The sequence below is a fragment of the Marmota monax genome, unplaced genomic scaffold, assembly GCF_021218885.2.
Source record: "Marmota monax isolate L192 unplaced genomic scaffold, Marmota_monax_Labrador192_F-V1.1 WCK01_AAM20220418_F8-fsc00118, whole genome shotgun sequence".
Classification (NCBI taxonomy): Eukaryota; Metazoa; Chordata; class Mammalia; order Rodentia; family Sciuridae; genus Marmota; species Marmota monax.
Genome location: NW_026695231.1, coordinates 5,981,315 through 5,996,944, shown reverse-complemented (window position 1 = coordinate 5,996,944; position 15,630 = coordinate 5,981,315). Strand labels below are relative to the sequence as shown.

The following is a 15,630-nucleotide window of genomic DNA, read 5'->3' as shown; positions in this document are numbered from 1 at the left end:
TTTGTTATATTTTATCCAACATTTTTGTGTGCCACATACTGAAAAGAAAGGGTTCCCATGTGTCACAGTGATGGGAAATATTAGGATTTGTTCTAGCCTGGCACCCTGATGCATGCCTGGAATCCCAGCTACTTGGAAGGCTGATACAGAAGGTTGGAAAGTTCAAGGCCAGCCTGGGCCAACTTAGTGAGACCCTGTCTCAAAATTCAAAAATTTGAAAAAGGACTAGGAATGTAGCTCAGTGGTTGAATGCTTGCCTAGCATGCTCAGGATCCTCAGTTCAATTCCTAGACTGGGGAGGAAAAAAAAAGAATTCTTTTAAGTTTATTGCCTTAGGATTATTGTCTAGAACAAAAACATAGGGTTAAATAAAAATTACATTTTAATAGTATAGGACATTGCTGTAGGAGGGAGCTATTAAGAAAAACAACAGGACCATCCTGTCAACACCTTGTTCACAAACAGGAAAGCACCTTGACCTTGATCATTGTTGTGAAGAAATCTTCTATTGCATTCTCTTTCTCCACAGGAACATGACCCCAAAGCTTTCTTGGTTGCTCTAGTAGTGTTTTATCTACACTTAAGTCCACAAAATCTTCTTTACAAAGGTGTGACAATCTTCTGAGGTCATGCAGTTTTCACTGTTTTTCAAGTGTCAGTAACTTTGTTCATAAAGGGCCAGTAACTTTGTTCATAAAGGGCCAGTTGGTAAGTATTTCAAGCCTTGTGGGCATATGCTTTATTGCAACTTTTCTGCTATTCAATTATAGCATGAAAATAGCTACATGCAATGCATAAAAGAATGAGCAGAGATGTGTTCTACTAAAATTTTATTTACAAATATAGGTGGCAGGGTGGATTTAGCAGATGGGTCACTGTTTTCCAACCCTGTTATAATTAAAGAAACAAGGCATACATATCATAATTCTCAGAGAAACAGATTCACTGGGAAATTTCTTTTTCAGAGAGAGAAAGAGAGATTGATATTTACTCGTGGAATTGGCTCACACTATTTTAGGGACTAGTAAGTATGGGCCAGCTGGCAGGCTAGAAATTCAGGTAATAGTTGATGTTTTAGTCTTGAATCCAAAATCCATAGAGCAGGCCAGCCGGCTGGAAATCCAGGCAGTAGTAGATGCTGCGGTCTTGAGGAAAAATTCCTTCTTTCTCTGAGAAATCTCACTTTTACTGGGAACATCCTCAAGAGATTGTATGAGACTCATCCACATATGAAAGGTAATCTTCTCTACTTAAAGTCTACTTAAATTAGCTATAGATGATTTGCACATCTAAAAACATATCTCCAAGGAAGCATCTAGACTGTTGTTTGGCCCAACAACTGAGTACCATAGTCTAGTCAAGCAGATGCGGAATTAACTTCAGAGTATGTACAGTAAAATAAGAGTAGACATAGAAATCACATCATTATGTATTGCAGAATGTATCCAATTAAGTGCTGAAATGCTATGCTAAAGAGTAATGTGTTGAAACAAGGTGATGAATTAAAGTGCTTTAATTTTGAATAAGATTTTAATCATAAAAATGAAAACAATAGCACTTTGAAAACATCTAACATGTGTTGAGCAGTATTCTAAGCTTCTGTTGAGCCCATTCAGTCCTCACAAAAACCTGGTCATATAAGCCTCGCTGTTGTCCCCACCTTGCAAATCACATTGACAGGGTGCTTACACATCACCATAACTGGCCACGTAATTGTAATTTAAGGATATCTTTGGCATGCAGTGCTCTAGTTTATTAAAAGCTTTCATTGAAAAGATGACACAAAGCAAATACATAAAAGGACTTTTTAAATCCTGGGAGTTTTAAAGTTATTTGCATTTATAAGAATATAAAGTGTAAGAGGGGGAGTGACATTTTCTGAGCACCTAGTAGGAATTGAGATAGTTATTCACATTATCCTAGTCCTCAAACTACCCAGGGAGGGGTATAAGCTCCAATAAGAGATGTCGCTTAATGGATCTCAAACTGCCACAAAGTTTTCACATGAAGGAATTACTAAATACATTTCTATAAAACTCATGTTCAGCCCCCTCTATTTCACTGCCTTGTATTAAAGTGCAAATAGGTCCTCAAGAATTTCAGGATTATTCTACAAAAAAGGAATCCACCAGCATGTGAGTTCAGCAGGGCAGCACAGCCACAGCTGACACCTATTGGCCTCTTTCCATGTGCCAAGCAGGAGAGGGGCATTCTACACGCTTGACCTCACCAGATCTTTTCAACCAGCCCATGAAATCCGGGGTATTATTATGCCCATTTTGCATGGGTGGCAAGTATGACTTGATGCAATTAAGGAGCTTTCTCAAGGACACATGTGAGCAAGTGGTTGTGCCAGACCCTGAAAGTACTGAGCATTAATACCCTCTGCTACCAGAGATCTGTTACCCTAAGTCACCATCCTATCCTCAAATATTCCCCCAAGATGCTATCTGAGGAAATATGTCTTCCTCATTCCAAGAGCATCGTATTTCCTGTGAGTCTCTGCTACACTGTGGGAAACACACTTCTCTCTATGGAGAGAAAAATGGAGTGGTCCAGGTGTCCCCAGAGGACAGAGGGATGGAGATAGCATATCTGGGAGTATGACAGCATTCTCCTTTTCACATTATTATTGTTACCATTATTCGTACTGTTCACAAATGGATGCTTCAGTTCCACTTGAAGAGGATGAGGCAAGAGAAGGGTATTCAGTGAAAAGAGTTACAAAGAGTCAGGGTTGAATCAGGGATAATAGCAATCTACCCCACAAGAACAATTAAGGGACAAAGATACTAAGTTGTGTTTTGAAGATGAAAAGAATATATCTAACGCATGTTATTTTATGATGAGGCCAGAGTACAGCCTCTGCCCCTTCTCAGAGAGCCCAACCACTGAGTTGCCTTCTACATCCACCAGACCATTCTGGGGACTAAAATTAATCATCCAAAGGAGGAGATTAGAAAGTACGGGGTAAAGAAATCTTCCAGGACATAACTTTCCCATTTAAAGTTATTTTATTTACTTATTTGTTTATTTGTGCCACAGATGTTTCACCTTACAATTCACATAGGAGAAAATTCCCAATGAGGAAAAAAAAATAATTTGAGAGTCAGGAACAAATTGGAACCGACACTGATCTCAATAGCAGGCACTGGCAGGGGGTGAAATTATTTTTCAAACACTTTTGCCTCTCCTGGTAAAGTAGTTAGTGTTGTATTTTCATGCTAGAAGGAAAAAGTGATGAAAAGTTTTTAAACCCAAAGAAACAAAACCCTTGATTTGTGTCCAGACTTTTTTTTTTTTTTGCAAAACAAGATCCCATATGGCCAGTGCTGGTCTTAGTAGGTCTGAAACAAATTGGATGATACGCCTTTTAAAGGTGGCTTTTCTTTACCCCTGCCCCCCATTTCTGTCAAGATTTTGCTGCTTGGTGTGTTTATAGGTCTTGCTCTGGGCATTTAGCTGAGTGGGAGGAGCAATGTTGTCTCTGGTTTCAAACTCACAGATTTCCAGTCTGGCTATATAGGTAGGGGTGTGTGTATGTGTGTGTGGTGTGTGGGTGTACATGCACATGTTAGCAATGGTGTTCATTTGATGAGTAAGGGTAGAGGAGGAACAAGGTAAAAACACATCCACCGGATGCACTGACCACTACCCTGCCCCATGTTGGACCATGCCAAGCCACAACCAAGCTCTTCACACCAGGCTACATTTTAAATGGCTTTTGTTGTGCTACAGAACAAACTGAGGACTCTTATCAGTTTTCTGCCTGCTTGGACCTTAAAGGTCAGCAATTCCAATCCCAAGCTTAGTAGCAGTCTTTCTTGAAGGGGAGAATTCTAGAGCAGCATAAACAGAGAATATTTTCAGCAAGTTTGTTGCTTGTGCCCTCCCAAGTTCAAAGAGAAACCTCTGTCTCATTAAAATGACTCCTGGCTTTGCCTGGGGAAATTTCAGTCTTCAACAGTTAACTTTTCTGGAGTTATAACTTTTATGCATTTCTCTTTTTATTGGGTAGACATTATGATTGGTTTTACAAGCAAAATAAACAGCTTAGGAACAAATGAAAGACTTTTTTTTAATTCCTCTTTTAACTGTAAATTTAAAAGCTTGAAATGAATTTGGCAAATAACTCATAATGCTGAGGAGAGCTGTGGCTGAAAGGCAAGATTTCCAAAAATTCTTGAAAATCCAAGTAATACCAGGAATAAATTCCAATTTCAACTTGTTGAGCCGTGTGTCTCTCAGAACACTTTTTCTTCTCTCTTAAAACAAAAAAAAAAAAAAAAGAAAGAAAGAAAGGAAAAGAAAGAATAAAAAAAAATCACAGAACCTCTGCTGGGCTGCCCTTTGACAGAATGCAAAGCTGGGCTCTGATGGACCTGGGTTCAGCAGGTCTGACACAGCCCCAGGGAGCAGGCAAACATGTGGTTCCCAGTGAGTTGAGGAAATTCACTCCCACAAGTAGGAGTCAAGGCCTCTGGAAATGTACTTCAAGGTCAGGACATAGAAAGTTGTTCTTTTATATGTCTCATATTTATTTTTTCTTTTTCTTAAGGTTAACCTTGAATGTTGGACCTGACTGATGAACTTATTTTGACCTTCTAAATAATCTTGAATTATGTAAAATTGATCACAAAAAAATTAATATGCACCAGGCAGATGGCACTAGAATGTTCTTTCATTAAAGGACCAATTAAAATTTCATTCTTTGGGGTTAGGGGGAGCAACTCAGGGGTAGAGCAAGTACTTAGTATGTGTGAGGCCCTGTTTTTAATACCCATCACTAAAATTTGATCAATAAATAATGCATTTTCTGCATTAAAAAGTTTTCCTTAACTTCTTTCCATCCAAATTATCTATTGCATCCTTCTGTTAATTGTCACTGCTCATTGAATAACACTGTGTGTCAGGCATCACAACAGTACCTGCCTTTTACGTACTTGACTTTTAATTCTCCAAAACCAAGTTCATGTTACCTGACGATAAAGAAACTGAGGCCTCTAGGTTCAGCCACTTCCTGAGTGGTCAATGATGCAGTAGATTTTTGAACCTAGATTTGCCTACCTTTGTTACCTGTGCTTTTCTGACCTGGTTCCAATGTATAATCATATAGCATTACTAGTTTCTAGGTAGCATTACAACTCATTAGTCAGCTCTTTCAGAATAGGAAACTGGTTTTATTATTCTCTAAGCAGTATTTAGCAAGAATGCCTGGCAGTTCTTTCAATGATTTTTTTTTAATAAGTGTATAACCTTGGTGTTATAAACTAGTGGAACAATTCTATTTTTGCTAAAATGATATAGTAGGGTCTGAGAGATGGACTTCTAACAAAAGGCACATGATTGGACAGCTGGCACATGACAATTCATGTGATAAACACCATCTTTTTTAGTAACAATAGTAATAATCACCACCACCTTTAATTGGGTAAGTTTCTGTTGCAAATCATTTTTCACTAAGTGCTTTACATTCATTCTCACAAATTTACATTCATTTTCACAATTTAACCTTAGAATAATTATGAGGGGTTCCAGGGAATTTTTATTCCCCATATTGCTGTTGAGGGAAGGAGACTCAGAAAAATAAAATAACTTGCCTAAAGTCATTCAGTCTAAAACAACAAACAAACAAAACTCACCATGCTCTGAACATTCACATGAATCCCACTTTATTTAGTGCATCTGATCCTCACTAAAATATTATGGCAGTTTAATTATAGCATGGGACAGAAGCAAGATTGAGAATCAATTTTACATAAAATCTTATATAAAAATATAAACAAAGCTTGAAAAATATAAAAAGCAGAAAGAACCACCTGGTCAGGATAGAGGACATGGCCAGACTAATCCAGGAGAATAAATGGGGTAAGTAGACCATGCTACATTTCTTCATGCTTTGCTGTATTTTTCTGCTTTGGTGTACTATTGTACTATTCTGCTTTTGTGACTATTGGGCCTGAAATATTGACATACTGAGGAAAAGAAATCATATAGGAACAGCAGGACTTCCACAGCATCCTGATATCACTCTTTTAGTTCCCAGAAGAGTAGCACTCATTTATGTGTCAGAAACATTCACACGAATCAGTGTGATAGGGTAGACACTGACCACAAGAAAATGAATGATACAGAATTGTCTTTTTAAAAAATAAAATTTAGGTATGACTTACAGCCACCAGAAATATAAAAAAGGTAATGCACGGAGAAAGTGTGTTAGATTTCTGTCACAGTGACAAAAATGCCTGAGAAAATCAACCTATAAGGAGGAAAGGTTTATTTTGGCTCATGGTTTCAGAGATTTCAGTCCCTGGTGGCATGCCACCTTGCTCTGAGCTTTCAGCAGCACTGTACATGGTAGGAATGGATGGTGGAAGAGCTCCTTTCATCTCCTGGTGGTTAGGAAGCAAAAAGAAAGAAGAAGAATGGCCCAAAATCCCAATATCCCCTTTTTGGTAACCCCACCAAGTTAGGACTTCCCTCCGCTAGGCCCCACCTCCTAAAAGTCCCATAACTGTTCAGTAGCACCACAGGCTGGGGACCAAATTTTTAACACGTGGGTCTTTGGGGGACATTTAAGATCTAAACCATCACAGAAGTGCATCAATAAGTCCTGTACTTTCACAGTAAATGTTTCATTTTTCAAATAGAAGTTAGTGTTGATATTGTTTTGATCCAAAGAGTTATTTAAGAGTATTACTAGAATACTAAAAACTAAGTCCTTGTGGTTTCTATTCTCATTCCTTGGGACTTTAAGGTGTAGGAATCAGTGACCAACATGGGCTTTTAGGAGATGTGGCTAAACTGGCACACTGGAATCCATCATTTAAGAACTTAGTGAGTGTCTGGAGAGGCTGAGGCAGGAGGTTCAGGAGTTCAAGCCAGCCTCCGCAACTTAGGAAAAACCTGACTCAAAATAAAATAGAAAAAGGGATGCAGACGTGGTTCAGTGGTTAAGCGCCTGTGGGTTCAATCCGTAGTGTGTGTGTGTGTGTGTGTGTGTGTGTGTGTAAAAGGAATAGAAATCATTCTATTTGTAGACCATTAATTTGAATGTTTCTTACTTTCTCACTACACTGGCTTCTACTGTTGATGACTCATTAATGATTGTCAATCTTTTGGCTTAACATGAAAATCAGGACTACTTTGTAAGTCCAACCTGGAATTATACCCACTCCTTCAATGGCAGTGAGGTAGTTCACAGCAGTTATTAAGAGCTTGGTGTATATAAACCTTAATAGACTGTCAGATCCAGCTTTGCTACCTATTGGCCCCTTGAATTCAGGCTGATCACTTAAAAACTTTGGCTTATTTTTCTTCTCTTTTGCAAAACGCCATGTAAGGTTTCAAACCTTACATAGGTTGTGTGCAACTGGCCAAATGCCAGTAATGACATGATTGTTGTGTAAATTACAAACTATTATACACACACACATACACACACACACACAAAATGACGTCTTCTTAAGGGGCTAACAAATAAATCCATGGCTATTATGTTTTGCGTCTTTAATTATGAACTTATATGATATCATTAAGGGAAAATGAACATAGGCATAACTAAAACATAGTCCCAGAGTATAGTATAATTTACATCTGAACATTAATAATAATGAATTGAATTTTATAAACACAACATTTTAAAATAGGCAGTTAAATATGATGAAGAAATAATTTTAAATTTACATTATTTTGAGGTAAAAATGAATATATCAAATTTTATATAGCTTATGAATGCAGCACTTTAAAAGTTTATATATATCTATATTTATCTATCTATCTATATTTATATAAGCAATTTGGAATACTTTAATTTTAATTGACATTAATTGTGTATATTTGGGGGGCATTATGTGATATTTCAATACAGCTATATAATGTGTAATGATCAAATCAGGGTAACAGGCATATTCATCCATTTAAACATCATTTTCTTGATTCAAAATCCTCTCTTCTAGATATTTTTAAAAATTCTATATCAATTTGATTTTTAAAAAAAATATTGAAGATTAAATAAAGTTACTTTCAGCTGGGTGTGGTGGCACATGCCTATAATCTCCATTGGCTCTGGAGACTGAGGCAGAAGGATCATGGGTTCAAAGCCAGCCTCAGCAAAATTAAGGCACTGAGCAACTCTGTGAGACCCTGCCTCTAAATAAAATAGAAAATAGGGCTGGGGATGTGGCTGAGTGGTCAAGTCCCCCTGAGTTCAATCCCTGGCACCCCCCTCCAAAAAAAAGATTAAACAAAGATGTTTTCAATTAAAAACTACAAGTTCTGTGATATTTTAATTACCATCATATTCTATTGGCATTGCTCTATAATCAATTTTTTGTTTCATGGCACATGCATGAGACTTCATTTACTAAAATTATATCCACTTTTGATATTCTGACCAGTATTTTTCAAGTTAAAAAATTCCTTTCGGATTTCCTGTTTCAACACAAATTACTAGATGACTACATGCCATACCTTTGAATTCAAATCTTGGCTTATGACTTGTTTCTCAAGGATAACTTGGCCTTCATTGTTTGATATCTTATAAAACACAGTATGCGCGTGTTTTGTGGTTAACTTAATATCTACAAATAAAAAAAATGCATTTGGCTCTGTAAAGTATTCTGGTAAAAAGAATCTCGTGAACTAAACTCTTGCTCTCTCAAAATACAACTTTAATGTTTCCCTAAATGAGAAACGTATTGCGGGGGGCGGGGGGTATTATATGGAATTGCAGTTATATAATTTCTGCTGCCATCACTGCAACAGAATAAATACCTTTTGTAATTGAAAGGCATTCTTGTAATGCTGGGGCTAAATGGAATAAGAAATTAAATGATCACTTCTTGAAGATATAATTGTTTGCTCTGGGGGAGGGAAAAACCTTTTGACTGAGAGTGGAGAAAGAGGAAAGTCTTCATAGATAATTTGTTTTCATCACTCCTTCCAATGCCAGCTGCAAATCTTGAATAATAAGTCAAGTGCAATTTCATGAAGGTACGTCAAATGACATTTTATTCTTTTTTAGATCTAGAGAAATGATTTTAAGGATGAGGAATGGGTGATTCAAGCAAACAGATTAAAAATAGAACATTACCTAAACGTTGAGTAATTCAAATTTAAAAAGCACACAGACATTCACATGTAAAACTAAAGTTTTTGGCTATTGAGAAGAAAGGTTGTGACCTGGCTTTAAGTCTGTCTCCATTCTTGACCTCCTTTCTTTTAGTTCAAAGAGATTAAATCCATTTTCCTGGGCCAGTCATGGATGAGAACATCATGGACATTTTGGCTTTGAGATAGAGAAGGAAGAGATGGAGAAAAGGGACTATGAGCCAATGGGTCTTTTCCATTCCTGTAGCCTGGGCTTCTGCCATTGCATCCCACACAACCCAAACTCCAGCCACATGGGCTCTCTTGCCATTCCCCAAACACACCACACACTTTACTAAGTAGGGCTTTGCACATACTGTTCTTTCTGCTCTAATACCACCACCCGCATTTCTGTTTTGCAAACTCCTACTCATCTATCAGGAGGTCTCACCCACTCTGTGAAACCTACCCCAACTCACAAACAGAGCTAGTCGGTCTTTCCTGTCAGCTTTCATACCACTCTGTTTATTCCCACACTTAGTCTATTTAATTGAAATGTGTCTTTTTGAACTTCTCTTCTCCCTACTCTCAGCTCTGGACTTGTAAGGCAAAGGAGCTGAGCCTTCTGATCTTTTTTGTCCGGTTCTTTACAGATGGCTAATAAAGGCCCTTGAAGAAAGATCCGTACACTCGCACTCTGGCTACACAGATGGTGATGTAGAAACAGAGACAGAGACAGAAGTGAGATAGAGATGGAGACAGAAATTACCCTTCCTATGCCTAAGGGGAAAGGCTCAGAACAGGGTGGCACAGGATCTTTCTATGCATGCTTACTCTGAAATCTATAATTGGGATAAGTAGAAAAAAGGAATGGTAACTCAATTTGCAATTATACTGTGTGGCACATTGGGGTTGGGGGAAGAGAATAGCAATGTCCCCCAAGTACTTACGGATAATTTATTTGAATTTAATTTGTTGTCTTCACAACTGAGTTCTAAATACCAAGTAGGATATATCAAGCATATGTTTGAATAAAGTGTAAATAAAATTGTCTCAAACAAAGGAAAAGCTCTTCATTGTCAAATGAAGTGGCAGAGATCTCTATTATATTAAAGTGTATGGAAATGGAATCTTCATACAATCATGTCAAATATACATTCCAGAAAGAGGTTGGACTTCAGAAATAAGAAATATAGGAAAACAGGGCTGGGGATATAGCTAAGTGGTTAGAGTGCTTGCTTTGTATGCACAAAGCCCTGGGTTCAATCCCCAGCACCACCAAAAAGAAAAAATAATCAGGAAAATAATCTAAAATACTCCTCCTCCTTTGCGTGAATCCACCTGCTAGACATAGCCACAAGTGAAGAAATGAAAGTTAGGCAGTCCTTTCTTGTGCACAGTTCAAACACATGGTGTAAAAAGATCAGACTTATTAGGTACTGTTATGTTTGGGAATGCCTTTAAGAATGAAAAATTAAGATATAATCAACACTCAACACCAATGCACCAAAGAACATAATCCAGATGAGCTAATCTGCAAAACTGGAATAAAAATGAGCTAATGCTGTTTAGGGGATTGTATGTAAAATATGGCAAGACATCAATAACAATTGAAAGGAGGAAGAGGAAAATGCTGCTCAGCTGCTAACAATAAAGAAGCAGCAAATTTGCAAAATGCATTAACTGTTTCAGTAACTGGTAGCACAGTGTAGTTAACCTCTAAGACTTCACACAGCCATCAGGAGTACTGACCAGATATATCATACATCTTTGTTTCTGGGCCATGTTTAGTAGGATTTCTCCTCCCTTATTTTTTACTTTCCTTGGCGATAGGGGCATGGAGGAAGAGGAGCAGGGGACAGACAATGTGCTTGCCTTTCTCTTATTCTCCCTGCAGCTGGCTCAGGAATGCCATCTCCAACTTGACAAAGAGGCATGTGCAATGCTATTCAAGCTGGTAGTTGAACTGACAACACATTTTCTATATCACTCAAAACATTAAAGAAGAAAAACGCTGTCGTGAATGTAAAAAAACAAAATCAATTAAAAAAAATATTTAAAACAAAAATGTTCAATAACCTAGCATTCATTTGTAAAAGCATTAAGTTGGCTTTACCAGCTGAGAAATTGAATTTGTGAGCTGTGAAATGTCAGAGCTGACCCCTGGGGGTTTTTGAGGTGGGATGATGTGGTGAAGGGCAGGTTTTAGGTCATGTTTTATACAAGAAGTTTAATTGTCCTGGCTAGGAAGTAAAAGTGACTCATTGAACTGAAGTGGTCTCTATCTCCCAATACAGATTTCAAATGGGGGAGGATAGCAGCAGAGCAATAATATCTTTAAAAGAATTGGGCTAGTTCACTTCAGTCATTTAACTACTTCCATCCAGATTCATTTGTTTTGGACACAAAAATTGACATCAAGCCAATGATAGCAAAAAACAGCAGTGTCTTTGCTGCCCCTTTTGAACCCACACAAACCTTTTCGCTGTGTTTAAGCCAGGGTTTTTTTTTTTTCTTTTTCTTCTTCTTCTTCTTCTTTTTTTTTTTTTTTTTTTTTTTTGGCCAAGGAAAATTACATGTTCTTCAGCCTTTTCCAAGATTTTATTGAAGTACATTAAATAGTTTATGACTGTAAAGAATTGTAAAGTCATCATGACACCAAGTTCGTGGGATGGTATTTTCCAGTTGTGTTTTGATTATTCTCTCAGAAATTTTCGTCCCACTCAGAGATGAGTATTTTCAGTTTGACTTCAGGAAATTATTCATGGTGATTTCTTATCTATAAGGCTTAGATGCTGGGTTTAACTCACTTTGAAGGCCTTTGAATTTGCTTGGGTTCTCTAACCACAGCATTTTCTACTCACCTGCCAATCTCCTTAGCCACTCTCCTTTGGCCACTGATAATACTAAACTTCAAGCCCATGTTTAAGTTATCTCCTTATTGTTCAATCAACCTTGGTTCTCTGAAGAAAATTTTACTCCAATGAACATGTTGACATTTGTTTAGAGTAACCACTATCTCTTCAATCTCCTTCCTCAATGGAGTAATCAGAGTGTTCAAATGCAAACTGAAGCAGGTATTCTCAAGGAAGAAGATATCAGAGATAACGGCCCTGGACAATTAAAGTACCTACCAAAGGGAAAACAGGAGCTAACTAGGGGGGTTGGAGAAGTGTTACACCCAGAGTGGGGATATACCAAATCTGTGCTGGGAGATTGATAATGTATAAGTTAAGAGAATCCTCATAAAAGATAATACCAAAAAGCTATACCAAAGGGAGGTTATAAAGGATCTCAAATTGCTAGGCCAAGAAGATTGGATTTGATTCTACCATAATGATAAAATTAATTAAAATATGACAGATTCTTTTTTTTTTAATAGTCTAAAAATTTAGGGCACCATTTTGATTGTCCAGCTCCAAGGCAGAGTGATAGGAGTAGAAAGAGGTCAAATTTGCTAAAACAAATCCTGGAGGTAGAAGTAACAGAATTTGGTCATGAATTAAAATAAGGAATAATGAAGTAGCTGAAAGAATCAAATATCTGTCAATCTTTTATAGCAGTAAAGTAAAAAATAATGGGTTCTTTTTGGGTTGAGATGAACTCAGGGCATCTGTAGATCACTCATGTGGACCCTGATGAAGGCAGATGAAACATGAACCCAGAGACTCTGGAAAGGACAAGGGGAGGGGGGCAGAGTCCAAAATCAGCATTGTGAATCTGATTGTGGAAGTCTAAGAGAATGTGAGCTCCAGACCAGGAATAGGTGATGTAGATAGACACTTCTAGTCAAGCAACACCAATGGAAAAGATGCAGCTACTTCTGATTTCCCCTGAAATACCACCACAATGATAATAAATGGATTAAAAAGAAACCCTCCAAGGCAAACTAAAACAGTTGAGAAGAGCAAATGTGATATATCAATGACATACAAAAAGCTAGAAATCAGAGGAACATAAGAGGTACCTGATGTGACATTCTAGGGAAAAAACAAACAAACAAACAAAGGTAACAGTATGTTTTAAAAAGCCAAAACTAGAGCCAAATTTCATAATGTTATGAAAAATTCAAGAATTGTAGGTGGCTGGGCCCATTGAAGGTGGAAGATGTCAATCAGTCCAAATACAGAGGGACTGTTTTAGATTCTGAAAAATAAAAAACCTATTAAATCTTTATGTCTTTTCCTCACGTCCATATAGGCCAGAGACTTACTTACCTCCTGCCCAAGGAGGTGGTAGGCTACATGTTGACTCTCCAGAATGGTCAAAGCTAGGAAACTCCAGACTCCAGGGATCCAGGAAGTGCTAGAACAGGAGTCATTCCCAAAACAAGAAGCCATGTGAAAACCCACTAATAAATGGGCAGAAGCCAAGCTGCTGTCCCTACTCAGGTTTCAGAATACTGCTGGCAATGCCTACCGTACATACCCAGCTAGATGTTAGATGATTCCTTTGGGGTAAAGTATTGCCCAAGAGATGAGACCCATGATTGGCAACACTCTGCTTTCTGAATTAATTATGTCACCATCAACAACAGCACTTTGCTGTTTACTTGTATAGTGAAGCCACCCCTGGACAAAAGCCCTTTGCTAGTCTCCTTTTTTGAAGCGTTGAAATATATCACATAAAAATACAAATCATTAGCATTCAGTTCAGTAAACAATGACAAAGGAAATCTTACAATCACCACATCCTCACCATTAATTCATATGCCAATAGTCTTTTTAGTGCCTCACCTTTAGATACAAATGGCCAAAGATCATTATACATGTAAAGAAAGAATTTAACACAAAAAAACTACGATTGTGTATATGTGTGTGTATGTTACTTTATATATATATATATATATATATATATATATGTGTGTGTGTGTGTGTGTGTGTGTGTGTGTTTGTGTGTGTGTATACAAACATAATTTTCTATTAACCATGAAACCAGAACAGAATGGAACAAATAAGAACATTAAGAAAATCAAAAAGATTGACCTTGGTAATGTAATAGAAGAAATAAAAGTTATCATAGAAGAATTAGAAATCAGATTAGTAGACCTGTAAGAAAGTAGAGCAAACAGCAGCTCAAAAGTGAGAAATACAAATTGGAAAATGAGAAGATAAATCATCTCCAAAACCAGTATATCACCAATAAAAAATTAAGAAATGAAGATTCAAAAGAAACAATGACAAGGAAAAAAAAATCAAGAAAATTTCCTAAAATCCAAGAACATGAAGTTCTAAATATAAAGAGATTATCACAAGTTCAAGAGACAAAGGAAAACAGATTCAGACTAAGGCACACTATTGCAGAATTTACAAACACTATGCACAAAGACACATTTGAAAGCATCCAGAGAAGAAAAACAAAAGAGTTCTCATAAAGGATTTGAGAACTGAAATAGAATCCGTCTCCTCAAAAGCAACAACAGAAACTAGAAAAAAAAATGGAGAAACAAATTCCAAACCCAAGGGGCAATATTTTCCAACTGGCAGTTCTTGATTATGCTAAACTCTCAGGTCACAGAGTATGTTAGAAACAAGTTTTCAACATGATGGTTAAGGGATTTCTCTCTCCCATACCCCTTTCCCTGCAATTGTTGGAGGAGATGATTCAACAATAGAAATAGTAGCCACTTCTCACACAATTCTTTTTGCCATGAACTTTTCTAAATGCTTTACATAGTTCATTTATTCACTACAGCCTATTTTGATACAAATATTACTATCCCATATTATAGATTAGAGAATTTGAGACACAAGAAACTAAGCAATACGGCCAAAGTACAAAACCTGTTAAGGAAGTCGGCCCAGGAACTCTGTCTCCAGAGTTTATGCTCTGCAACAAAATGAAGGAGAAGATTCCAGGAGATACTCACAGGAGAATCAGGGAACTGGAATTCAGCACAACTGAGAGACAAGGAGGATTCCTGTTGATGGAGATGAGAGAATAACAGTTGTGTAGCAGTACATGATCCACAAAGACCCAGATGGCTAATCAGAGTCAAAGGAAGCATTATAGTGATTGTCAAAGAGCACAAAAAGGGAGACACATTCACATGTGGGGGCCCTAAAGCCATGAGCCACAGCTGTCCCGGTCCCCTTCCCCTTCTGGCTTTGCTATGACTACATCTGGGTTCAGAAGCTAACATGGGGAAGCTGTTACATTTTGAGTCTCTCAATCTACACACCTTGTTTGTCACATAGTCATAATTTGACTATATGACTAATTCCCATTGCTCAATGCAGCTGTAGCCCATCAATCTACAAGCTGCAGGTTTATTTATAATGAAAATTCTAGGTACCTCCTTTTGAAAGCATTCCTAGGTGGTGAATCAATGCATAGGGATTGCTGCAGAACCCCTATAGATCTTTTAGCTATATTTATATTTCAGGCATGATTCAAGGTGTATATTTCAAAGGTCAAGCTTGCCTCAGGTGTCCCCAAGGAGGGGAGGTGAAAGTAATAGATTTGCTGTTAACACTTTCCTTCCCAGTGAACCTCAAGGACAACCCAGTGCAAACTGGAAGAGGACTAAGGAAAATAATG

General features: G+C 37.5%; 1 long non-coding RNA gene across 1 annotated transcript in view; it reads right to left on the bottom strand.

The window, feature by feature from the left end:
- The window catches only part of LOC131423944 (uncharacterized), a 46,269-nt gene extending 31,218 nt beyond the window's left edge, over positions 1–15,051 (bottom strand). Inside the window, exon 1 of the long non-coding RNA XR_009226160.1 lies at positions 14,960–15,051. This is a non-coding gene — a long non-coding RNA (uncharacterized LOC131423944). The remainder of the gene's footprint in view (positions 1–14,959) is intronic.
- Between the last annotated feature and the right edge of the window lie 579 nt (positions 15,052–15,630).